Raw genomic sequence first — 25,806 nt, forward strand, 5'->3', positions numbered from 1 at the left:
GTAAGTTGGTTTATCAAACATTTTCATTAAAACCTGGATGAAAAGCAAATTTACCATCATCTTCACATTCACTTATAAAGGAAACAAAAGCCTACTAAGTATTGTTTCTCTGATAGAAGCCTAAGAACCCACATAATAGGGTCAGCCTAGAACTCTGTACAGAAATATCAGCAACAATATTTCTGGTTTAGAATCCATTTGCTTACTCTGTAAATATGATGCTAACTGGAAAAACTATCAATGACTTCTTTGGGGCAGAATGAAACTTCAAGATCACTGAAAAAATGACAATTTCTAATAAAGGAATCATTTTAAATAGTATCATATATAGTTCCCTTTCTTGTCTTAACCATCAGATAGACTAAAAAAATTAAAAATCCCAGCATAGGACACCAATTATTTTGCTCTTATTTTTCTCATTGGTAATGAGAAATAAAACTAGGAAAAATATTATAATGCTAAGTAGTGGTCATGACAACAAACCAATTAAGATAACGTTTTTCAAGTGATGCTGGAATAGAAACTAGATTAATTTTAGTATTAAAAACCTAATTTTAAACTATTTCCTATATTGTCCACTACTTTTATTTCCAAACACAATCCCTACATATAAAAAATTAAGTACAGTAGTAACAATAATTTCAGTACTTGAAACAAAGGGTAAATTGCTGAGGCTTTACAAATTTGTGGCATCATCAACATGCTATTCCAGGTCTTACTCAGAGTAATGGATCAAACAAGCCCCAAAGCAAGCCTGCAGTCCATACATTGAAAGTGAGTATTGCAAAAAGCAAAATAAACTTACAATAAACTTGAAGTTTTTTAAGGCTTTGATTTGATTTTCACCAACTTTTCAATTAGATTTCAACTTGTTGCCATAGGTGGCTTCTCTCCCTTTTTTCTTTTATATAATGTCACTAACCTATTTGGCCTATGAGAGTTATTTACAATCACATCTTTTACTCTTGTTTTAGCTGACAGGACAATCTCTTCATGGATCTGTGTAGAGCTGATATATTTGATTTCCAGGTTATCTACTGCTTGCAGATACAAGCACTTCGATTGTTTACAATGCAAGAGTAATTGGTAACAGCTAAATAACTCCATAAAGACTGATTTAAGAGTGCTTCACCTACTACATGAATGTGGGGCTTGATCCTGCAGTCCCTATTCTGGCAAAACTCCCATTGACTCCAATGCAAAACACAATTAATAAAAAAGAAAGAATGAATACAACAATAAGGTAATTATCAATCACACACGTTCATTATTAATAACTTTACTTATGTAAAATGGATTTATATTTACAAAACAAATGAAAATAAATGACTTGCTGTTTCCAAAATTTCAACACATTTCAAAATATGGCTGTAAAAATAAGCAGCTTCTGTATGAAACCCACCAGAACAGCTGCAAAGGATTAGACGGCCCTATCCTCATTCTTCAATAGTTTTAGGGTACGTTTCTATCAGATCCTTTAAACATAGAATATGTTTTTTACACCTCTTTTATTTTTGAAATACCTACATTATTCAGTTTCAGTTAAATTATTCCAAGGGTCAGATTCTATGGGTAGTAAATACCCCCCCCCCGCCTTTTTTTTTTTTGGCCATTTAATGTATTGCTTCCTCATTGCAGGTATTGGTTTGAAATTTAATTTTAAAAATAACTTAAAAATTGTCAGTGAGCCATAAGCAGCTAAATATATTGCACTACTTCTGTAAAAAACCGAAGTCTCTATTTTAAAGGGGGGTAATAGAGCTTATTTTAACTTTCACTCTCTGTAGCCATTTTATGACCACCAAAGTTTATTGCTTCACAAAATGGTGTGGATGTGCAATATTTTTGAAGACAGCTTTTACAGAATTATATTAAGAGGCTACTAAAATAAAATAAGGGCACACAACATATTATACTGCATTATCTGAGAAACAGTAGGTGATCATGTAATTACAGACTCCATAGTAACATGTATATTTAAGGAGGGATAAACTAATGTTGTGCCTGCAACCTCAGTATAATCATTTCCTGAGTTTTCAGAGTGTAAACTTGCAATGTTCATGTACTCTTAACATAATCATAGAATTGACTAGTTTATGTTTTTGGGGGGCGGGAAAGGGGTGTATTTTAAAGAAAAAGATTTCCCAGTTTTGGCTCAGTAGTAGATTATATTTCGCTACTTTTACCACTGAAATATCCATCCATTGCATCCTGTCTTTCTTCCGGTGTAGCCAGACAATGGATACATTCTTTCACTCTCCTCTCCTCTGAAAACAGCAGGACTTTCTTGTTTAAACTTAAAAAAAAAATCCCCTTTAGGCAGAGACCAGGCTGGGAAAATGTCTACCTAATACGTGAAAAGAGTGACTAAACACATAAATTGGCTTCATTGTTATTTTTAATTACTACTGAAGTCCCAAAGAGGGGTGTGAGGAATAGTGGGGTGTTCAGCTCTTGGTATCTGCTACTTATGGACAACCAAATTTTCCATTATAAAATTATATTCATGGTTAAATTTCTTCAACAGATGGGGAAAATCTGACATGTGACTCTTTCAATGGTGGTTCCTTTAAAGCGAAAGAATTTGAACTTGTTAGTTTTAAAGTTATTATGTTTTGACTATATTTTGAACAACAAAAAAGAAAATCTGAATCCACTTTTTAATACTATAAATTGGAGAAACGTTGTCCACCCATATACCATAGCAGGCTTTTCTTTTTTTATATTTGGTATCTGACTATAATCCCTCTATGTACCAGTTGTTTTTTAAAAAATGCACATTGATTTTGTTTGACAGAAAGTAAGAGCCATGATTAGCCTTCAGTTTGTTAGGCAGGCACGACCATTTTTTTTTTTTTTTGAAAACTCATGTTTTCCTGTGTCATATGTGCAAAACGTGAAATTTCGTAATTTGCTTCCACTGTGACCAAGTTTGCACCTGTATATCATGCACATCCTTTTGCTCAGTGTCTAGATTTCTAAATGTAAAACTTTATTCAAGTACAGTTGTTATTCTTTACATTTTTTCAGCAATAAAAGAATAAAGTTTACTGCAAACTACAGTTCTAAAAAACACTTTTAATAAAGGGGGAAGTAGCCATTAACTAGTGTGACTTTTCTTCCCCTTGTCTTATTTTCAGCCTGCCTGTGATTCTCAGCTAAACTGCTATTCACACCTCATTTTAAAAAAAATGTATATGTATAGGAAAAGATAAAATGTTTTCTAAAATGGAAATAATAAGGATGAATATCCAATCATTTTAAACACATTTTTACTTTTACAATATGTATATTAAAAAAGGTATCAATAAGATATTATCAGCAAATACTACATTATTGGACTAAGACAACCAAACAAATAATACACACACGAAATTTAAAATCCTGTTAAGAGCCTCACCTAAATGCCTAGCATACGTTTTGTTGCTATTATAATTCACTTTACTGTGGCGTCAGTGCCATGAATAAGCTAACTTTGTGTCAGATTTAGATGCTCAACGTCATTTACACACCTTGCCCCGCTGTGGTCCCACTGAAGTTAATAGTGGAGTAAACTGCTGAAGTGTGAGGGTATAAGAATCTGGTTCAAAGTTAACATGACAATCAGTAAATCAGTATCTAGGAACATTTGTCTATGGTAAATGGAAAAAGCCTTAAAGGAATTAGTTCTTTTTATGCTTAAAACGAATCACACAGCTCAAAAAGCTCAAACTATTCCCTCCCTTTTTCAGATTTATTTTGTATCAATAAAGATATGACTTTGGTCATACATTATATAATTACATGTGCTTTAATAGACAAAGTCCCGTTTAACTTTGGGCTCCTAAAGATTGATTACTAGCATTTTTGCAAATGATTTCAGACACCAGCTGCTATAAATACATTTAAGCTCGCCTCCCCACTCAGCAATGACCATGCATCTACAGTATTTTCATTATCTCAAAAATGCTTTGGCTTCATCAACAACAGATGAATTCATTAATTTCTTTATTAATTCAAATGATTTTTTTCAATTTTTATATGCCCCAAGGTTGTCTCTGCAAGATCAGCTCCCTCTGTGTTCCATAAAATTGTAATCAATCTCTATTATAGTCATGAAAATGGTATTTGTCACTTTGCTGAGAAAAAAATAATCAATATGTCTTGCAGGGCAGAACAGGCATTTAATACAATGAATTGATGCCTGCTAGAGAAATTTAGCTTGCCAGCAGTTTGGGACAAGCTATTAGAAATCCAGAAAATTCACCCAAGGTTGACAGATGAATATACAACAGACATGCCACAAAAATTAATATTTGGGCATTTTGAATGGCCTGTCATTTCATATGTTGGAGAGACCATAGATTTAGACACTCAAATCCCAAAAGAAACCCTTTTCTGTTTTAAAGACAAGACCCCAAAAATTTGTACAAAAAAGGAATTTTTGACTCTGTTATCATTTTCATATTGGATAAATACTGGAAGAATAAATAGTCTCCTCTACTTTAAAGCATTGCTCCAGACAAGAGACAGTATCAAAAGCACTGTTGAGTTTTAAGTAGTAAGACAATACAAAGATTGTGTGGTGGCACTGAATATCTGAACGCTTTGGAGTGCACTGTAAAGCATCAAATAAAGCAGAGAGAGGCCTGCGTATTCACAAAATAGCAACATTCTGCATTATGGCACTGTTCAAAGACTTCAGGTGGACCATATGAAAAATGCACAAGTAAAATTGTTGTAACTTAAAAGATCTAGAAAAGGTCCAGCTGTAAGTTTAATAATAACTAGTGTCAAATTCTCAAAAGACAATATGTAAAACACTCCTTAATTTTAACAAAGGTATCAATAACTACTTTAGGAATGGGGTCTCCCTTCCTCCCTCCCTTCTACTGCCATCAGCAGAACTGTCAAAAACACGTCACCCTTGATTATGCCAATCTGTTTAATTCCCTTGTTTTGTTGGTTTTAATAAATAATGTTTAAATTTGCAGCATAAAAAGCAAAAACTGCAACTGCCTGGGACATTGCATTTATGTGAAATAATATTTGATTTTCAATGTATATTAATCTGTCCCATCCTTTGCTTTACTCAATCAGGCAATTATTGCCATTCTGTTTAATATTGAAAGGTGTATTTCAGGTTGCAATCATGTTAGAGATTTTTGTACCTTGTAGATAAGTTTGTACAGTGTGTTAAATGTTAGTAGAATTAGCAATGTATTTGGAGGAAAGTGTTTTTGTCTCCTTATAAGGCCAACAAAATGACAGAAGAAGAATTTGTGAGACAGCATAGAGAAACCTACCAGAAAATACTGCCACAGTTGGAGTGGTGGCAAACCCAATATCCTCTACAATGGTGATGATTTGCAAGTTTACAAAAAATGGGAAATGGGCAGACTTCTGAGTATAGAGATGGGGGTCTGCCTAGGCACGTGCACTTGCAGGACTGAGGCCTAAATCAGCCATACAGGCCTGAGTAGGCTGAATGCATGAGGCAGACTGTTATGAGGAACTGAGGATCTCTTTAATTGCTTGATTTGGACAACTTACCCAAGTTGAGAGATAGACCAGGGTTATTCTTATGGTAAGAATTAATTGTATTATGTCTTTCTTTTGTCATTAAATTTCCTTCTGCAAAAATTGTGGCCACTGTACCAAAACTCATTAAAAGGTGCAAGCATCCAATTTATGGCAAATCTGAAGCATTATCCCATACACCGCAGGAAGAAAGACAAGACACCAGGAATGTGGTTTAAACAGGCTGCAACTTTTAAGTAACACATCTGGGAGCTATCTGGGATTAACTTGCCCAATGCAGGTAATTCCTTTGTAATCTGTTTCATCTGGTGGAGAGCTGACAGCAGCTAACCTGGTCTCAGTGATATTGCTGAGACCCCATTATCCTCCCTTTCTATGAGGGCTAAGAAGAGTGGGGAAGAGCAGGCTGTCTCCCTACTGTACCCAGACATTAGGAACCCAGTTCCCCACTTTCTTTAGGAGATGTCTTCTAATCTGCTTCCAATTCCAGTTCAGGGAACCAGACCCCCTTCTGAACAAGTACCTGCACTGGGCACCTACCAAGTTGCAACAAAATAAATTTTACAACCTAACTGAGCCACTGGGTCCCTGGGCTGCTGAGAGGAAGATGAAAAAACCTCACACCACTCTGGCCAACCTGGCAGTCCAGGGGTAAATTCAGTGAGGCCCCCAAACCCAGTGCTATTCTAATCCAATGGGGGAGGTTTTCTTCCCTGTGCAAGTGGTGCTGCTGGGGCCGGAGGAAGGGTTTATTAGCCCTTCCTTTGAGTGTGTGGGAGTCAATAGGCTTGTGCTGCTCCAGCCAATGAGCCATAGTATCCCACTCCTCAACTCTAAACAGGGGGCACAATCCTTTAAGGGAACAACAGTTTTCTTTCCTCTGCTGGCCCAGACAAATCCCCGCACCTCCAAGTCTGCAGGGCGAGAGGCATTAGTGCTAAAACCACATCGTAAAAGTCCTTAATTATTATTTTTAAAAATATATTCATAGAATGAATACTTTAAATGTGAGTCTCCTATGACCCCTCTCCCCTTCACCCTTGTGTCAGAAATACTCAAAGACACCTTTACATGTTAGGCCCTGCTACTATTGAAATCAATGGGAAAATCTCCCTCTGAGTTCAATGAGGATAAGATTGGCCAAAAGAAAGTATCTGACAATATGGATATGACCTTTTTTCATATTTATTTATTTGTTAAAGCTAGTTTTATGCTAGTTTCTCATTTTGTAAAAGAATTTGATCCTAAGGCTGAAAACACATCGGTCAAGTTTCTTTGTAGCCAAGTAATAAAAAGTTCTTGAAAATCAATTTACATTGAACATGGTAATTGACCATTAAATAGTGCAGTCCTCGCAGGAAGCTAAAAAGAATTCAATTAAAAATATCTCTGTATTCTTAAACAACAGAAGTCAAACTAAACAGAAATCCAGCAACACTGACATATGTTTCCCCCCAAGCAATCTGTGTAGTTTCTATTTTACAAATGAGCTTCACCGGCTATTGTACATGTAGTGGCAAGTACTGGTAAGGATGACAGAAGTTAGTGTTGCGTGACACCGTCAACATTTATATTTATGCTTTGTGTGAGAGCAAACATCTGTAATTCATCCTAGGAAAGCTGAAGTTTTATTACAGAAAATGACAAAGTGTTACTACAGATAGTTCAAAACGTAAGATATTCCTGTCTACATTGTCAGGTCTGATGTGTGTCAGATGTACACATATGGTTACAAAATGTATATTATATTACATTATATATATATATGTATGCATGTATATATAATGCCTTCAAAGACAGACATGAATTTGCATTCAGCTGTCTTTCCTCTTGCACTTTTGTCCAAAATGTAAATGTTTCTCAAACAAACAGGCATTTGAAGGACTTGCACACATCATATATTCCTTATAAATGGATAAGAAGGATCTTTATATGTTGCAGTTGCAGAGATATGAGAGTAATAAAGGTATTAAGTATTAATATTTTTATAATCAGTATGCTAGGCCCTGAGGGAAATATTCTCATTGATTTTTCCTTGGGCTTATTGACGTAATTTGCACACTACTGATAACTGAGTTTTACCTGTTTGAAAGCATAAATCCCACTGAGAAAAGGGTATTTTTCAATTAAACTATCTTACATGAGCTTACTGACAAAGTGAAATAAATTTGAACATACCGTGAAGATTAAAATAAGATGAGCTTTAACTGGATGTCCTTGGTTTTCAGATGCATAATCCCCTCATTCTCATTTCATCTGCCATATTCTTCATTCACCTCAACGAGGTCAGCCAAAGATTCTTCCTAAGTAGAGTGGATACATATGTTACAACAACACAGGCAAAGAAGTAGTTCATCTTTGTTCCTCATCTTTCCCTGGGTATAAAGCAGTACAGTGAAATGTGATATCATTGCAATGTTTCTAGGTAACAATGCAAATACCCTCTGCCGGAGTTACAATCTATTTAAAGAGTTTTCTTCCCTTTTTTTAGAAGAGAATCTAATATACCTTGTTTTCTCTGTATTATTAAATTATTTCAACTTCTAGGTCAACTATTTCTCAACAAGAGCAATAAAATTACAACATAAGGGCTTGATTCTGCTTCCATTACAGTCAATAAAAAACTCCCATTGATATGAATAAAGCAGACTTCAGGCCTAAAGTGTTTTTCAAAAGGCAGCCAAAGTGGCTTAGAAAGTGTTCAAGCTTAAATTTACATTTTGCAACATTTGGCTTGATTCTAAATGAGCAGCAGCTGTGATCATCAAACAACGTGTACCGTACAAAGTCTCCAGCCCCACTCAATTTACAATAGCAAGCAACAGATTCAGAGAGTTCATCCTGCTCAATTTATTTCCAGTGGAGAAATACTCTATTTATTTCATGTGACTTTAACATTCCCAAATGGAGGTTTTCCTGCTAAAAACAACTGCCCTGCCTCACTATTTTACTCTGTCGAGAAGTCCTTAATCCCCATTTTCCTATTGACCAGTTAGAGCCTAGTCACAGCTAGTAACAACTTTTGATCACTACCAGTCTGGGTTGGATTTGAACTCGTGATACATAAATCAAAGACTCCTGTAGCCTATCCTTGAGTCATCTAGTTTCCCCTTCGCTTACTATTTATTAACGTAGCCTAGTCACAGGTAGAAAGAGTACTTTATGTATAAAATGAAAACCTATGAAAACCGTTTTCTATTACTCTTTTTACATATTGTATATGAAGCTAGGTATAATTGTGACTAGTCCTTTTTAATAATTTATTTGAGCAATGTATGACTTTCCCCATTTAAGGTCAGGTTCTGTGACCCCTACCCACAATGAAAAGTGCCCTGCTCCACCACAAGTCAAATAAATGAAATAAATGTGACTGCTTACAGAGTAAAGGGGAGTAAAGGTGACAGAATGTCATTTTCTGTGTAATTCCACCCACAGAAACAGAGAGTAAGAAACATTGGTGACAAAATCCCTAGCAAAGCATAACCCAAACCATATTAGGCTGACTGCATCTCAGACTATGACAATAAATATCACTCAGTTTTCCCCCAGCCTGAGTTTTCCTCTTCCTACACGTTCCACCCAGTCAAAAAGTTTCATAGTTAAGAATGATACTTCTTTTCCTATGTTTTGTCATTTTGTGTTAAGTCCATTGCAAACTCAATTCACTGGCTTGAGGCCAACGGGTACTGAAAGAATAAAGATGGATATGCAATATCACTGCTATTTCACTGCAATGACACACACAGCAGAACTTCACTCATCCACACTAGCAGGGGACATACCAGTACAGACTAGTTAGGATGCAGAATGGTGATTGCGGAGAGTGCCAGTGGTGTGGGTGATGCTCATTTCTCCGCAGAGAAGAGCGCACATTTCCTTCCATATCTCTTCCTGGCACTCAGCAAAGACTTGAAATAGGGTTTCTCTACGTACAATTGATCCTCCCTTCCTTCTCTGGTATGTGCTGTTGCTCAAAGAGGCAGGATGAGGCTCTCTCATTCACAGTGGCTACAGGAATTGGCCAGCAACACTGAGCTAAGTGGGCAAGCTTTAGAGAGACATTGCTACAACCCCATGCCCCTCCTTTGAGGCTGTGGCTCTTAAGAGACCTGTTTCCATTGCCACCTCAGTTCTTCCTTCAGTATGGCGTCCAGATGCGGGAAGATATTACATCTAGTCACAAGCCCTGTCACTGATATGAAAAAAAAACAGCTCCCAACTCTTCCCCCAGGGTACAGCTTTAATCTCTTCCTGTGGTAGGACTCAGTGCCCTGGGCAGAATGGTGGACCCTAAAAGAACTGCCATCACCATGAGTGAAGAAAAGAGGGGCTGGGCAGCAACGTCAGCCTTTGCGTAGGCCTTCATGCACCATGCCATAAACTGGTTTCTGAGGCCTCAGTAGGAACGCTATAAGGCTGCTCCATCTGCCTGAGCAACAGTAGCACTACTAAGCTGGGAGAAGGCCAGAGTCAGAGGAAGAAGAGCCAAATCTAAATAGAAAAAATTCACTTCAGGACTTACAGGGAACTTGACATGACCAAACCTGACCCTACATATGGCATAGCAGCAAAACTTTACATTAGGTGCTCCAGTAAACTGCAAACCTGGAAATCCGCTTTCATTGTGGCTTTGTGGCTTGCCAAAGAATACATTAGGTGAGCTTTTTGATGTTGCTGGTATTGACTACTGAAATAAGAAAACCTCTCCCACAAACCGCTCCCATTCTTATCCACAAACTGAAAAAGTAAGATATTATGTATCCAGCTGAAATTAGGACCAGTCTGTTATTCATGCTGCCTATGGATGCCGACCAACCAAACCCAACTGAAGTATGAGCCACTACAGTTGACACCTTTCACTTCTCACTGTATTTCATTTTTTGAACAACACGGATTGAAATCCTAACCACACCCTTTAAAATGGGGCAGCCAGATGAAAATCACAGGTTAATACAGCTGTCTGACAAAGCCATTGCCTTCTTTATTATTAAATGAAGTAGTGTGCGGTGCTGACACACAAGGAAAGTTCTGATTTGCAGATAAAGAAGTGATACGAACTCTTTGAAATGTATAAAAAAGACACTGTATCCTCCCCCCACTTGCTTCATCAATACTCTGACTATGAATTTTCTGAAAATGTACCATATGCTAATTAATGTATGAGTTAAAGTTAATTAAAAACTGGGTCCTTTAGGAATTTTCTTCCATATAGTTAAAAATAACTGTAATGTGCAAAGGCTATATTGAAGAAAATAGGTTGTAAGTAAAGTTATTAATGATTATTTTTTCTACTTGTCATGATATTTTAGGCTCCAGACAGGATCTGGTCAACAACCACTGTGACAGTATAGGTAATTGAACCAATCTCCACCCTTCCTCTATTGCTAATTTGCATGCAACAATTCTATTGATTATAATGCGTCAGTAGTATAAGAGACTGGATTTACGACTCAAGGATTCTCACTCGTCAATTACTTGGCCCAGTCATCACTGCTCTGTAAGGGTATATCTACACAGCAAAGAAAAACCCGTGGCTGGCTCTAGGACCCTGAGGGGTAGGAGAGTCCCAGAGCTCAGACTGCAGCCCGAGTCCAGAAGGGTACACAGCAGTGAAACAGCCCCACAGCCCGAGCCAGAGTCAGCTGGCACAGGCCAACCATGGGTTTTTCTATGTTAAAGTGGAGTTAAGGTTGAGAGCACATATCAAAAATGTAAAAGTAAAAAAACCACAGGGATGTAATAATAATCCCCAAACCCAGCATTATAATTCCAGGAAATTCAGAGTTAATTTAAGTTAAAATAAAGAAATCCAAACAGGTTAAGAAAAACACAATCAACCAACCTCAACTGTGCCCTAAAGTGACATCCAGAAGAGGAAAATATGAAAAAATGAATACAAATTTAAGAATTAGTTTAATCTATTCTGGGACCACAAACACTGAATGCCTTAATTATAATTATATGATAATTGCATGCCATCAGTAAAGAGAAGAGTTACATTTTTGGGAGTGTCTTTTTAGTGTTTGGATTTCTTGTAAGTATAACCTCAATTCTGAATTTCCTGGGTTTGTAATGCTTGGTTTTGAGATAGTTACACCATCTATTTAATGTTTTTAACCCTTACATGACTGATACATACACTTACCTTAATGCCATTTTAAAGGTTTGTTCTTGGGTTTTGCTGCTGGGTATGCGCCCAGGCGTGTGTCTTGGAATAGAAAAAAATAGAAGTCATAATAAAATATTTGTTAACATGATTTACCTGAAACAGTTTTTAAAAACTGTTTCATGAAACAACACGAACAGAGCACATACATAAATCTGTAAGTGAAAAAAAGCTCTACACAGGCAGAGATGTTATACAATTATAGCACTTTATTGCATTCCCTTAATGTAAAAAGCAATCATTACTTTGACATATGTCCTTCATTGTTGCACTACAGGTTTGTTTAATTTATTCTAAAGAGGAGAAGGTTGCTAGAAGTTATGTACTGTGCTTGTGATGAATTCTTGAAATCCTGGTATACTATACTTATCTTTCATGACAACTTTTGATATGATTGCGCTAGTAAACTGCTAATTATATTATTCCTCTATATTAAACCCTTTTAAAAAAAATCTAAATATATTCTTTAAAAAAAAACATTTAATACCTCCCCCCCCCAACACACAACCTATTATGGGGCAGCTGTCCTTTATGGGGAGCTAGGGATCGGTCTGCCATGTGAAGGCCTCATCTGGGGATAGCTAACTGCCACAGGTGGCTGATTAGCAAATGAGCCCCTGGAACTAATAAAGTTTACCCCAAGCTCAGTGAAGCGGGGACTCCCAAGGAAAACAGGAGGCTGTTGTGGAGAGGAGATCCCAAGAGATGCCTGAGTCAAAAGGCTAAGCAGGGAACCTGGAGGGTGAGCTCTCCAGGTAACCCACTAGAATGGAGAGCCTATAAGAGGTGCTTCTGGGGGGGAGCTCCTAGACAGAGGGCTGCATATGGCAGGCATCCAAGAGGGCATGGTCTGAGCCACGGGTCTCCCAGACTCTGCCCAGCAGCCCAGCCTGGCAAGGATCACCCGCTGTCCCTGGAAGAGTCGCAGTGGATGGACCTGCCTGGACCCCTGACTCCAGAGCAGGATCTTACTCCATAAGAAGCAAGAGGTCTAATACCAGGGGAGAGACTGGAACTGAGAGAACCCCTGGTGAAGAGTCTGGATAGAGGTGAACACTAGACTCAATTCGGGGACAAATGAACACAGAATGACCAGGTCACCAAGCTAAGATGCGGGAGTCAGCATTTTGTTTATGGCTTGCCTTGGCTTTTCTGTTAAGAAATGAAACCCTCCAACTTGGGGTGCTCTTTAGCATCTAACAGTCAGTCTGGACGTGTTGATACCCTGGGTGAGGGAAAAATCAAGTAAGGGCTCACTTGCAACACCATGACTGCCTTTAAGGGGGCAGTCCGGGTCAGCCTGGGATGATGACACCCCTGCTATCACTGCTGTTGGTTGGGCCACTCTTTCCTTAAAAGGTCTGTCAGCCCCAGCCCGAGCTCCAGAAACTGCTCCCAGCTCCAGAAATGGCTGGCTTGCTTTACTCTGGTAGTGGATGTTACTCATAGGGAGATTAAAAAAATGCTTATGACACCAGGGATAAAAGGCGCAGATGAGGGTTTTTCTTTTGTTTCTTAGCAACACCTCCTAAGAAGAGATCAAATGGCAGCCAGAAGAGGCCATAGAGGTTGCATCCCTGTGTGTTACTCTGAGTGAGGATGAAATCAAAGTGGCGAAGTGGCAGGCGAGCTCTAGTGGGCAAGAAAATGCTGGGTGGTGACTGGTCATCACCTGTCGGAGCGAGTGAGCAGTAGGAACCCAGAATCTGCGCTGTCATAGGCCGAGCCATAGAAGTAGCAATATGGAAGCGTGTGCAAGAAATATATATGGGCAAGTTTGGGGAGGAAGAACCCAAATTACACTGTTATGTAAAAAAACTGAATGACAGAGGAAAGTTATGGTGGCTAATCTGGATGAAAAAGTGATCATCAAGAGAAAACCACCCTGAGAGAAGCTGCTTGAGAGACTGGAACTCTCTCTGTCAAGTGTGAAGAAGAGAACAGACAAGGAGAAGACTGGAGAAGGCCAATTATCTATGTTAAGCATGGCACTGAAGTCATATATGTAATACGACTGACTGACCCATGTAATAATGATTCCACTTTGTTCTGTCTACTGAAATATTGACTTTTACAGCACATGCTGAAAAATCAATATTCCACTAAATGTAACTAAGTGGTTGTAGCAGAGTAGAGCCCTGCCCACCACCTCAATGCAGAAAACTTGCATCCAAAAACTGGATTTTGAGATAACAGAGAAAGTAAAAAAATAGGGACATGATATTGTAAATGTGGGGAAATGATGGGAAAAAGGAGAAAATGGAGGGTGGTAAAACTGGGAGAAAAAAAAAGACATCATATTTGATGTAGCCTGTAAAGCAGTGACTCTGAAAAGGATTTAGGAGACCTAGTGGACAAACAACTGAACATGAGCTCCTACTGTGAGGCTGTGGCAAAAAGGGCTTGCATATACATCCTTGGATATATAAATAGGGATGTAATGAATAGGAAATGGAAGGTGATTTTATGTATGCAGCACTGGTGAGACATACTAGAATAATATGTCCAGTGCTGGTGTCTATATTTTAAAAAGGATTTTGAAAAACTGAAGAGAATTCAGAAAAAAACCATAAAAATCATTTTGAGGACTGGAAGAAATACCTTACAGTGAGAAAATTAAGGTGCTCAGTTTGTTTAGCTTATAAAAAAAAGACTGACTTATTACAGTGTGCAAGTACCTTCCCGGGGAAAAAAATTCCAGGTATTAAAGGGCTCTTTAACCTGGCAAAAAAAGCACAATAAAACCAAGGGATGGAAATTAAAACCAGATAAATTCAAATCAGAGATAAGGCACTGATTTTTAACAGTGAGGGCAATTAACTATTAGAACAAACCACCAAGAGAAGTGGTAGATTTCCCATTTCTTGATGTTTTCAAATCAAGTTTCCTGGAAGATATGGTTTAGTCAAACACAAATTATTGAGCTTAGCACAGGACTATCTAGGTGAATTTCATGACCTGTATTATACAGAAGGTCAAATTGGATGATTTTTTTTAAAAGAAGCTGAATGGAAATAGAGTTCAAGAAAAGGAAAACTTTATTTTAAAGCTTAATGTAAACATGCTGTGCTATACAGTTTGGAATTCAGATAATTGGCTTTTTTTGACATGACTTCTTATTTAGCCAGTCCCTTGTATTGAATAACCCATTATATACACAAATGTCTGGAGTTGCCGATTCTGTCTCTATATTCAATGACATTGAGTCTCATGTACATATCGGACTGGTGTGGAAATAGAAAAGAGGGAAGAAATGACTACGGAAAAATAAAAACAAAGAATGGAAAGGAGGAGCTATTACTAGCCTAACTTACACATACTCATGTTACTAAAGATGCAGCAGTGACAAGGGAAAATATTTTGCAGTGATTTCTTCTGTACTCACAAGTAAAGGAGCAAAATTATTTGGCAAATCTAATAATTCCAATACATGAAAGAAATCCTGGCTTTTTTCAACCCAGTCAGTTCCATTCCTGATCTTTTCTGTAAGAACATCACTGGTACTCACTGGACTGAAAAGAGCAGAGAAAGCCAAACAAAAACAAAATTTAAGTTAGTTATGACGATAGCTACAGCTCACCAGTATCACAGTATATACACAGCTAACATACAAGAGTTAGGTGGTGCAGTGACTGTGTATAAACTGAGCATTGTTAGAAATTCTCCCACTATTGCTCCATCACTGATGCTGATCCTCCGGTATTAGCACTAATGGGAGTGACACAGTAGACTGATCACAGGCATGTTTATCACTGTGCCATCTAACTCTAGTCAGGGCAGATCTAATTGGCATGCTGGTTGAAAATGCCTAAAAATGCTCAGTGAGGAAAAGGCCAGTGACTTAATACAGGTTTCAGAGTAACAGCCATGTTAGTCTGTATTCGCAAAAAGAAAAGGAGTACTTGTGGCACCTTAGAGACTAACCAATTTATCTGAATATAAGCTTTCGTGAGCTACAGCTCACTTCATTGGATGCATACTGTGGAAACTGCAGAAGACATTATATACACAGAGACCATGAAACAATACCTCCTCCCACCCCACTCTCCTGCTGGTAATAGCTTATCTAAAGTGATCACTCTCCTTACAATGTGTATGATAATCAAGTTGGGCCATTTCCAGCACAAATCCAGGTTTTCAAGAGTGAGTTTGTGTGTGTGGTTTTTTGAAAAAAAGGGGGGGGGGTGAGAAAACCTGGATTTGTGCTGGAAATGGCCCAACTTGATTATCATACACATTGTAAAGAGAGTGGTCACTTTGGATGGGCTATTACCAGCAGGAAAGTGAGTTTTTGTGGGGGGGGGGCGGAGGGTGAGAAAACCTGGATTTGTACTGGAAATGGCCCAACTTGATTATCATACACATTGTAAGGAGAGTGATCACTTTAGATAAGCTATTACCAGCAGGAGAGTGGGGTGGGAGGAGGTATTGTTTCATGGTCTCTGTGTATATAATGTCTTCTGCAGTTTCCACAGTATGCATCCGATGAAGTGAGCTGTAGCTCACGAAAGCTTATGCTCAAATAAATTGGTTAGTCTCTAAGGTGCCACAAGTACTCCTTTTCACAAGTACTCCTTTTCTTTTTGACTTAATACAGACATCTTTCACCTGTGCAGAACGAGATTCAAATTTAATTTACAAATGTGTCAGAATTTTAAAAAACTCAAATTTCTTTTTGAAAGTTTTCTGAAAATGCCCCCCATATGGGAAAATTATTTCTCTCTAATTTTGCTTCTCTGAAGTTATCATTTCACTGGATCCCTGCTTTTGGGTCTTGTGCACTTAGTGTGATAGAAGGAAGCTCCTACAGTACTTTGGCCCTTTGGAGTGCTTAGTTAGTTCTGGGTCTTTAGTAGCAAAGGTGAATGAAAAATCAGATTTATATGCATGAAGCTGCCATTGAACTCCAGGATGCTTGAGTCACCAGGCTATAGCAACAGCAGCTCCAGTGATTAAAACGTTGCTCATTATGGCAATATGCAACTTGACAATCTGCTAGGTCACTTTACGCAAGTACCGAATGAGGAGGAAAGGAAGAATGCCCTATCTATGTCCATGGTGGCCTCTAAAATTTACTTAAAGACCACCAAATCCACAAAATAATCGCAGTACATAAACATATTTGAACAAAGCTTTTAAATACCAGCCCATCCACTTGACAGGAGATATTGCTGTTGCTGTAAATACTGTTCTCACTAAACTAAATAAATAGTAGAATATGGGGTTTTCTTCAATTAATTTAGTCAAAACAGGCCTATATATTATATATACAGACAACTAAACCCCTTCCAAATTAGGTTATCTATTTTTTGTTTATTTCTGTTCCCAGACTTTCAGCAGAGATCCCAAAGTATTTCCTGTTAAACTGAAATCTCTGCTGCAACCCTAACTATGGTCTCATGACCACGCATGTATGCAGAATAGCACAGGCCAGGACTTCATGCAGATATGGGTGATACTGTCTAGCACCATCAGGCTATTTTTTTTTGGGAAGATTATGTTTTGCTCTTGGCTTGAAGGAGGACCAGAAACAAACCTTATCTGTGGTCAGAGTCACAATGAGCATTCCTCAGCAACAGGTAGCACCAGCGGAGGACCAGACTGGTGGTATTCTGTATGATCATATCTAGATTTCAAGATAGGTGATTATTATTTATATTATTGCTTAGGTATTAAAATTTGTAGCTGAATAGGAAATAAATTACGGCAAGGTCCGTGTTCTAACTGTCAGTCTGAGACTGATGGTGGCCGTGACATTTTAATTTAGATTACAATAATGATAAAGTTAGACATAAGGTCAAGTGATTATCATACACATTAAAAATAAAAAGATAATAGCGAGAAATCCTCGCATAATAATCCCAATTAGAATAAGTAAATACAGAAAAATACCAGTAGGCAGTCACAGCAGAAAAAATAATTAAAATTTACTTAACAGAACGAGAAACCCCATCTTGACAGGTCTCAAAGCAGCAGCCGTGTTAGTCTGTATCAGCAAAAAGAACAGGAGTACTTGTGGCACTTTAGAGACTAACACATTTATCTGAGCATAAGCTTTCATGAGCTACAGCTCACTTCATCGGATGCATCCCGATGAAGTGAGCTGTAGCTCACGAAAGCTTATGCTCAAATAAATTTGTTACTCTCTAAGGTGCCACAAGTACTCCCCATCCTGAAACTGGCACAACCATATTTTCTTATTGGAAATCTGAATGTAAAGGTGTAACTGTCTGTGGACAAGTGATTAGAATTGTTCCCCATGAGCCTGGCTCCCTCATGAGTGAGAGATAAAGAGCTCCCCATCCCCTGAGCATAATTTAGAACCCAAATAAATAAATACACACACACGAGAGAGAGAATGAGCATTAAGTAAGTCACTGGAAAATATTCAAGTATGGAGTATGAGGAGAAGGCATGAGGGTAATTATGAATCTTGTCAAATTATAAGTTTAGAGGAGCAAAATAACAGGCAAATAATTTTTCCTTGTCTAAAGATAAAATATTCCGGTTCTTGGAGAGAAGATTAAGAAGTATGAAGGACAGTCTCCACAAACAAATTCTCTAAACTAGAAAGACACTAATTTCTAGGCTGTTTCATATTTCCAGTTGAATGCTGAAATCCCTTCCACAGACAATATATGGGAGAGTTAGGGAAAAACCGAATAGATGGTGAATCACAGGCAGCCAAACCAGGACCATTAAGATAAAGAGAAGTATCCATAGGAATATATTATGCATGGCAAGCTAGATAAATAAAAGGATATAGTCTTCTTTACATTAGTACCAAGTCATTTGCGCCAAACATTAACAGGAAATCCCATAGACTTGTTCTTACTAGTTACCATGAAAGCGGGCAGACTCGGCCCAGAATAATAAGAGAAGATCCTCAAACTAGGACATTGACCTAATATAGCATATAGGTCAAGTCCCACACAGACATTCAATTGGAACACTGGTTTCAAAATTACAGCAATCCTCAGCTATCCACAGGGAATTGAGTGTGCAATGGAGAGTTTGTTTTCCCAAGGTAATGACAAACTCTTCAGCTGAAGAAAATCAACACCAGATTTGATTGCACCTGCAATAATACATAAACAAATAGTTGGAAGTATTGAAAATATCCTCACCAAGTACCTCTAGGTTTCCATTTGACTTCTTTACATCTCAATGAATTAAGTCAGATCTAAATGCTGACCATGCAAGCCTTCCACGTCCAAGCTAAAATTCATTGGCAAGGTCTTCAAGCTGCAGGCTTGTCAGGCTACAGCACTGTGAAAACCGATCAGTTAGTTTTTCAGAAGTGTTTTTTTATGATAATTACATATGGAATTATCTGTCAATGGAAACAAAAACCTGTCCTCAATCTGTCTCAATCAGTGCACTTACTCTGAAAGGGGGTGAAGCTAGGTTAATCCAAACTGCCTTTTGCTTGGTGACTAGTTTCAACTCATCCCATTGTGAGGAAGTCTCTGGATATTTCATAAATAAAACAAAGTGGATATATGGTCAAACTTGTTACTTCCATCGATGCAGGAAGGGACAAATGATAAATTCTCTCTGGTTGAATTTAAGTCAGTGATGTTCATTGAGGCATTGTCACAAGTCTTCCATTCCACAACCTCCCTTTGGAACCAGTGTCCTTCCTGGTTTCTGGTCAGTGAGGAAAGAACTTGGCCCATCACTAGTCAAGACTGTCAATTCCTTCCTAAGGGAGGGTAGGGCATCGTCTTTTCTTATGGAAGTTGTTATGTGACCTTTGCTCAAGAAACCATCACTTCATGCTGGCAATCTGGCCAACAACATTCCACTATCTAATCTTCTATTTTTGTTTAAGACTACAGAGAAAATTGTGGTGAGATAACTCTTAGAGCCTTTAGATGCCTCACATGACCCCTTGTCATTCTGAGTACAGACTGGAATCAGAGGACAGAAACTGAGGTGTGGTGTAAATGAAAGATCCTGCAGCCTGGGTAAGGATGAAGATTGGGGTGTCCACGCTGCTATTTTTAGATCCATCAGATGCACATAATAGCAATGATCACAAAGTTCTGATAACTCACATGAAAAGCGTACCAAGTGTGGACACAACTGCTCTGGGACAGCTCAGTTTCTTCCTGGTAGTTTTTCCAGACCTTGTGCAATTGCTCTTCATCTTTAGGAGAACTATCATCTGGATTTTCACAGCATTTCATCTTGTCTCCCCTGTTGAAAGGGTGAGTGAGGAGGTATGGGCTGCAGAGTTATCAATATGGTGATGATGTCAAAGTGTATCAATCTCACCTAACCAAGACACTGCTGTTAAATGTCTCGTCCAGTGTTTGGTTGAGATCAGGAAATGGATGAAACTGCTGGTTGAAATCATTGGCAACTGGCTGAAACTCAATCCAGATAAGACTGGTCATGGTAAAGTAATGCTGGTAACTTGAGGGAAGCAACCAGTAGATATGGCAAAGATACCTTCCATATTATACTGAGGATGTTTGCCTACTTTATATTGAGGATGTGTCTCAGCCATTTGTTAACAGAACTCATAAACTGGTGGGATTGTTAGACTTCAAAATGCTGCTAGATTAACATACAGCAGCAGGTTCAAGAATGACCATTTTTCATCATCACTTGGCCAGGAGAATATGACTTCTTTCAGATGTAGATCTTTGCTACTCTGATGCATGTCTTTGTCACCTGGAGATTAGACCACTGCAATGTGCTCTTCTTCCAACTTTATCTTAAATCAACACAGAAATTGAAACTAGCGTGGAATGTGGCAACCTGCTTATTAAGTGATGTAATTCTCTGAATTGGCTATCTGTTGGTTTCTAGGTGGATTTTTAACGCATTGCCTTGGATTTATAAAATCCTAAATGACTTGCAACCTGCCTACTAACACTCCCAAATTTCACCTACTGTACTGGACCCTTTCTAAATTATCAAAAAAAAACCTGAGGAGTACTTGTGGCACCTTAGAGACTAACAAATTTATTTGGGCATAAGCTTTCATGGGCTAAAACCCACTTCATCGAATGCATGCAGTGGAAAATACAGTAGGAAGATATATAGAGACAGAGAACATGAAAAAATGGGTGTTGCCATACCAACTGTAACGAGACTAATCAATTAAGGTGGGCTGTTATCAGCAGGAGGAAAAAAAACTTTTGTAGTGATAATCAGGATGACCCATTTCAAACGGTTGACAAGAAGGTGTGAGTAACTGTAGGGGAAAAATTAGCATGGGGAAATAATTTTTACTTTGTGTAATGACCCATCCACTCCCAGTCTTTATTCAAGCCTAATTTAATGGTGTCTAGTTTGCAAATTAATTCCAATTCTGCAGTTTCTCGTTGGAGTCTGTTTTTGAAGTTTTTGTTGTTGGAGAATTGTGACTTTTAGGTCTGAAACTGAGTGACCAGGGAAGTTGAACCTTCAACCTTCAACCTCCCTCATTTTTTTTTGCTGATACAGAACAACACATTTACCACTCTGAAACCTTTCTAACTTATGTTGTTTCTGCAACTAAAGCTGTGTCTCAATATCCTGATTACCAGTAATTATAGACTGAGTGGTAAAAATAAATGTTGTACAACCATGGCCCTTCTTGGAAACTCCCCAAAACCTCAGTGATTTAAAAATGTGTCATTTAAAAACAATATTGTGATTCATTTCAATATTACATGATTACACTGAATAAAAGATATATATTTTTTTCTTAAAGTGCACTTTTTACCTAATTACCTAAGACATTATGATCATAGCCCAGAAATTTCAATAAACTGCATTCTATTACTATTAGACAACATACTAGTAACACAATATGAAGATTTGCCATGTTAATATTTCTGAACAATATTAGTGCCATATAATGTTAAACAGTAAATATGAAGACAATGTACTATAGTTCAAAAATAATCACTCCCATTTGAGAGATGTGTTAGTGAAAATATATTGCTTGTAAGCGAGAGTTAGAAGGGTAAAAATATTGAGGCCTAGGGACTCTCATTTGCTTTATATCTTGCACACATTAGGTCTCCTTGCTCCATTGCCTGTTAAATATTACTGGACAAATTTGCTAGCCTTTATTCTCAGGCTTGGCCACTACAGATTTAAATGCTAATTCAATAAATAGACAGCCTGACATTATAATCTAGGTACATTTACATGATGTTTTGATGTTAACTTTAAAACACCTCCACATATGTCATTGTCAGGCATATAGTATATGTATACTTATCAGTTTCATATTTAATTCACTATCCATTCTTCTGTTTATAGCTATTGATTAGTAGTGATTTTTTCACAAGAATAATGTTAATCTTGCTTGATGTTTCCTCTAAACTATTTTATCTTACACTGTTTTTCACTTGAGTGACATAGAACATTATGTACAGCATCATGCATTGTGCGCTACTAGTCAAAGCTGCAGAGTAAGCCTATGCGAATGTAATACAAAACAGAAATATGAATGAGATAATGTATTCATATGACATGGAACACTTCCAGTCATTTTTCACTGCAGAGCTGCTGTATGCATTTCATATTCCACACTTTACAGTTGCCTGTGGAAATATGGAAATGCAAAACTAGCTGAAAAAATAAATAAAATAAAACTGTTTCCTAAGTCTCACCTTATCGTCCTGAGGCATCAGGGATTCTGTGTTGTCTCTGTTTTTATTAATAATGCAACAATAGTCTTTCAACCATTCTTCCTGCAGGATAAATGCTCTTTTTTGGCAACTAAAGACATGTGATTAACTAGCTCATAGGCTAAAACCTGACAGAGGTTCTCAATATCTACCAGTCTATCCATCTGGTACCTAGAGGAGAAGAAATAAATGGGTTATGTATCTATTCAAAGGGGACTTTTATATCCTCCCACAAAGTCATTACATTAGAAATATGAACTTTGCTCTCTTGCTCATAATATAACGAAACCATTCTGTTACTAATTTAATTCCTATTTAGCTTCAATAAGACAATTTTTTATACCTGGAAGCTGCAAACTAACTAGAATGCTCAACGGGAGAACAAGACTTTACTGACGTACTTGCATTAAAATAGACAGCATGTGCATCTCTTGAGAGTAGAAAAGCACTTTGTGCTTAATATGCACACCTTTTGTTATACCTTATATTGTTTTCTGAAGAAAAACATTTTGACACTCCCACTTTTTTCATTAAAATTTATAATTTGAATAAAGGAGCATTATATCTTTTCATCTGTATGTAACTGAACCTAAATCGGTCTCTTACCTTGTAGGGAAATTGCACAGCTTCATGGATATAACAGGATGAGTGATGTATAAAATGTTCTTCAACTAACTGTGCATGATTTACTCTTTAATGCCAGGAAAACTTCTCTCTATTAGCATTTTCAGAAAGCTAAAAAAAGATGATGATATATTCAGTATAATACCCAATTATATTACTAGAAAACCAGAGAAAAAATTAGAGTTGTCAAGCAATTCAAAAAATTAATTGCAATTAATCGCACTGTTAAACAATAATAGAATACCATTTATTTAAATATTTTTGGATGTTTTCTACATTTTCAAATATATAGATTTCAATTACAACACAGAAAACAAAGTGTACAGTGCTCATTTTATATTTATTTTTGATCACAAGTATTTGCACTGTAAAAACAACAGAAATTACCATTAACCCAATATCAGTACTGTAGTACAATCTCTTTATCATGAACTTACAAATGTAGAATTATGTACAAAAAATAACTGCATTCAAAAATAAAACAATGTAAAACTTTAGAGCCTACAAGTCCACTTGGTCCTACTTCAGCCAATCGCTCAGACAAACACATTTTGTTACATTTGCAGGAGATAATGTTGCCGGCTTCTTGGTTTGGTCGTCACCTGAAAGTGAGAACAGGTGTTCTTATGGCACTGGTGTCACAAGATATTTACATGCCAGATGCGCTAAAGATTCATATGTCCCTTCATGCTTCAACCACCATTCCAGAGGACATGAATCCATGCTGGTGATGGGTTCAGTTCAATAACGATCCAACGCAGAGAGGACGAATGCATGTTCATTTTCATCATCATGAGTCAGATGCCACCAGCAGAAGGTTGATTTTCTTTTTTGGTGGTTTGGGTTCTGTAGTTTCCGCATCAAAATGTTGCTCTTTTAAGACTTCTGAAAGCATGCTCCACACCTGGTCTCTCTCAGATTTTGGAAGGTACTTCAGATTCTTAAACCATGGGTCGAGAGCTGTAGCTATTTTTAGAAATATCACACTGGTACCTTCTTTGCATTTTGTCAAATCTGCAGTGACAGTGTTCGTAAATCAAACGTGTGCTGGGTCATCATCTGAGACTGCTAATAACATGAAATATATGGCAGAATGCGAGTAAAACAGAACAGGAGACATACAATTCTCCACCAAGGAGTTCAGTCACAAATTTAATTAACGCACTATTTTTTTTTAATGAACATCATCAGCATGGAAGCATGTCCTCCGGAATGCTTGCTGAAGCCTGAAGGGGCATATGAATGTTTAGCATATCTGTCACGTAAATACCTTGCAATGCCGGCTACAAAAGTGTCATGTGAATGCCTGTTCTCACTTTCAGGTGACATTGTAAATAAGAAGTAGGCAGCAGTATCTCCCCTCAATGTAAACAATCTTGTTTGTCTTAGCAATTGGCTGAACAAGAAGTAGGACTGAGTGGACTTGTAGGCTCTAAACATTTACATTGTTTTGTAAATCTACATTTGTAAGTTAAACTTTCACAATGAAGATTGCACTACAATACTTGTATGAGGTGAATTGAAAAATACTATTTCTTTTGTTTATCATTTTTACAGTGCAAATATTTGTAATAAAAACTAATATAAAGTAAGTACTGTACACTTTGTAGTCTGTGTTGTAATAGAAATCAATACATTTGAAAATGTAGAAAAACATCCAAAAATATGTAATAAATTTCAATTGGTATTCTATTGTTTAACAGTGTGATTAAATTTTTTAAATTGCAGTTAATATTTTTGAGTTAATCGCGTGAGTTAACTGTGATTCATCAACAGCCTTAAAAAATATAAAACTTATGCAGAAACTACATATTCTATACCAAATTATTTTTATGAGGAATGGGAGAATTATTGGAAAAAAATTAAAACACCTCCAATAATCTTAAAAAAAAACCTAATTGGTACAAATTGTGTACAAGTTTTCAGTCCCATTTTGCTTTCATTAAATGCATTATAATCAGAGCTGGGCAAAGGTTTTTAGAGGACTAGTTTATTTGCCAAAAATGTGGTTTCAAGTTGACTGAAACTATTCACAAATTCAGGTTAAATTTGCTGAATAGTTTCAGCCAAAAAATGATTTTTTTAAAAAGTCTAAATATTTCATTTTTAACGTGTTCAAAACAAAATGTTTTGACTTTTCATTTAGTAATGATATTTTGTTTAGAAATTTATGTAGATTTATTTAAACAAACAAACAAAACAAAAAGGGTAAAAGTACCCAAAAAGAAAATAAAATAAAGAAACATTACAAAATTCATTTCAGATCAAATTAAAGGGATTTTTTTGTTTAATTTTTTTGGTTTGGTTACCAAACTGAAAAAACAATTATCCACTCAGTGTTAATTATAGTGTGACCAACTTACAAGAACAAAGTAAAGGAATTGTACTGTTTCAAGCAAACCTGCTCACTATTTCTAATAAACTTAAATTGTAATTTGTATTTTATTTCTTCAGGCATGAAAAGGATCAACATTTTCTTTACTTACCTTTGGAGGTATTTCAATGCACAGCCTCTTTTGTTCTCCGAGACCTATGTGATGTAGTCCAATATTCATTTCTTTATTGTACCTGCATAAACATCCTGTGCTTCCTATGCAACAACATACAGCAACAAAGAACATGCAGTCATTAAAAGCATTAAATAAATGTCACTTACTATATCACAAAATAACGTGTGTATTAACCTTTCAGAATTTGTTGACAATAAATGATGGAACACAATCTTTGTTGTTTAAGTTCTTTTATTCAAAACTTTGAATATGAGGCCAAAGTATAACAACTCGGGCTTAGTTTTAAGCAAACATCTCATATGTTTCTATATTAGCTCAGATTATCTCATTTATCATAATTCTCTAAGTC

General features: G+C 37.1%; 1 protein-coding gene across 5 annotated transcripts in view; it reads right to left on the reverse strand.

The window, feature by feature from the left end:
* Positions 1-25,806, reverse strand: part of LOC141980544 (dynein axonemal heavy chain 12-like) — a 95,006-nt gene that overhangs the window by 39,327 nt on the left and 29,873 nt on the right. Inside the window, exons 3-8 of one of the 5 annotated variants that reach the window (XM_074941855.1) lie at positions 25,434-25,537; positions 22,930-23,058; positions 22,306-22,494; positions 17,223-17,312; positions 11,666-11,728; positions 7,699-7,823 (exon numbers count right to left, since the gene is read on the reverse strand). The exons of 2 other annotated variants lie outside the window; for them this stretch is intronic. The gene's annotated coding sequence lies outside the window, so the exon portion shown is untranslated. The remainder of the gene's footprint in view (positions 1-7,698; positions 7,824-11,665; positions 11,729-17,222; positions 17,313-22,305; positions 22,495-22,929; positions 23,059-25,433; positions 25,538-25,806) is intronic. 2 more of the 5 variants (XM_074941856.1, XM_074941857.1) reach the window with 2 other exon arrangements.

This window comes from Natator depressus, chromosome 1, assembly GCF_965152275.1.
Source record: "Natator depressus isolate rNatDep1 chromosome 1, rNatDep2.hap1, whole genome shotgun sequence".
Classification (NCBI taxonomy): Eukaryota; Metazoa; Chordata; order Testudines; family Cheloniidae; genus Natator; species Natator depressus.